At 38.4% G+C, this 2,090-nt stretch overlaps 1 long non-coding RNA gene across 1 annotated transcript; it reads left to right on the top strand.

The window, feature by feature from the left end:
• Positions 1–344: 344 nt before the first annotated feature.
• On the top strand, positions 345–2,003 carry LOC113337743. The gene is made up of 3 exons (XR_003354409.1): positions 345–548; positions 643–1,279; positions 1,738–2,003. It is a non-coding gene; the product is annotated as an uncharacterized LOC113337743 (long non-coding RNA).
• The last annotated feature ends 87 nt before the right edge of the window (positions 2,004–2,090 follow it).

Here is a 2,090-nt window from a genome sequence, read left to right as displayed (position 1 = left end):
CTTTTTTTTTGTGTTTTTTTTTGATGTCTATTTATTTGCATATATATACAAGTGTAACTTTGCATTACACATATCATAAGGATGTGTAACTTCTGGTTACACATGCCATATGCATGTGTAACTTCTGTTTACACCTTCGCACTGTATTTTAATAATTTCGGGCCTAGATTTAATAATTTTGGGCCTAGATTTAAATTTTATTTAATTATGGGCTTGACAATATACATAAGGGTATCAAGGTCTTTTAAAAACTCGGGGCCTAGATTTAAACTTTTTTTAATTAAGGGCCTCATATTATGGGTTATCCATGGGTTGGGCCTGAGCCTAATTTCCCCTACTCATAATGGGTTCTATACTTCTCAGATCTTAGTGCTTGATTTCTTTCATAATAATTTCTGCAGTTTTAGGATTCATTCTTTTGAGGACCCAAGTTGCTTAAGCCGACAATCAAGCAATGACTTATCTTGTAGTGTTGCAGCTTCAGTTTGTCTGGCCTTCCATGCTACAGTGATTTGCACAATTGATGTCTTATAAACAAGGATTTCTTGGTGAGAAAACGAGGTTCTGAATGTTCCTTTCTCTCCCGAATTAGCTAGTTTTCTGTCAGTGTTGGCTACTTGATCTGTTCTGATTAATTTGCAGGCAACGCACGCAGAAGCAAGTTACTATGAATAAAATGCACTTCTTCGATTTTGGGTTTAGTGCTGCAGCTCCTTTTGAAAGACCTGCACCACCAGGCTAGAATGAGATACTCCTTTCTTTATTATATATTCCTGGTAATTTTCTCCAATGCATTGGTTTCCGGCATTGAAAGAACTAAAAAGGAAACACTGTCCCACGCCCTGTCTGATTTGGATCAGTTACCGTTCTTTGTTGACAGCTTGGATAATCCCTGTCTAACAACTTATGTTTCAGTGTGCATCTTCACATATTGACCCATTTCTTCTGCTGTATGATGACTCAATCGAGTTAGAGGTTTAAATGGAGTCTTAACTTTTAACTTGAGGAACCCACTTACCTGAATATGATCAGGAAGATTTTCATCTTTAGGCAGAATGACAAGAAGTAGCTCTCTACCCATTTCTCTAAGTAATACTGCGACACTAAGAAACTCAAGGGGAAGTTTCTCCACATCAAGGCGGAACGTTTGAGTATCCATATGCATTTCTCTGAAGTTGATAGTTGGATTCCATCCAGTTACAAGTCCCCTACAATGTGGAGTTCTCACTTGAAGAACATAAAAAATGTACTACTTTCAAATGGTGGACCTGTTACACCTGTAAGTACTTGATTACAAAGCAACTTTAGTGTTTATTCACAATTCTAAATTTGTACAAATTTTTAAATTCTGAAATAAAATGGACTTCGGTTTGGCGCTGCTGCTCCTTTTGAAGGACCTGTACTGCCAGACTACCTGGTCATTTTAGCATTGAAAGAACTAAAAAGGAAACACTCTGTCCCATCTGATTTGGATCAGTTACCATTCTTTGTTGATAGCTTGAATAACCCCTGTTTAAGAACATATGTTTCAGTGTGCATCTTCATATACCGATCTGTCACAGCAGTAAATATCATTTTCAAGTCTCAAATAACTTCAGTTGTCTTAGAATGCAATCTTAAAATCTCTTAAAAATCCAAACCTTATAAGAACAGGATGAGATCAGATTCAGCAGATTCCATTGTATCCTGTTAATTATGAATATCAGTATGAAACTATTCCTCATGAATATTTTCCAGAATCGGGGAGTAATAGTAGCATCCAAGTGCTGGTTCTAGTTCTCAGTCTAATTTTCTATCATCATGACATTGGAGAGAAGTCATACTTGGTAATTTAATGCTTGCTACAATATTGAAAATGGAGGGAGAAATTATCCGCGAGTACGACCAGCAAAAGTGTACTTCTCCACATTTATGCCGTCTTACATGTTCAGGGTGCCGTGGGTGGGGGGCGGTTGGTTGCAAAAGTGTACTTCTCCACATTTATGGCGCGACGGCTGTCTTACATGTTCAGGGTGCCGTGGGTGGGGGGTGGTTGGTTGGTGGGTGGGGGTGGTGGGTGGTGGTGGTGGTGGAAGAGTTATGCTAAATCA

The sequence above is a fragment of the Papaver somniferum genome, unplaced genomic scaffold (genome assembly GCF_003573695.1).
Source record: "Papaver somniferum cultivar HN1 unplaced genomic scaffold, ASM357369v1 unplaced-scaffold_17772, whole genome shotgun sequence".
NCBI classification, from domain to species: Eukaryota; Viridiplantae; Streptophyta; class Magnoliopsida; order Ranunculales; family Papaveraceae; genus Papaver; species Papaver somniferum.
This window is presented reverse-complemented; position numbering and strand designations above follow the sequence as displayed.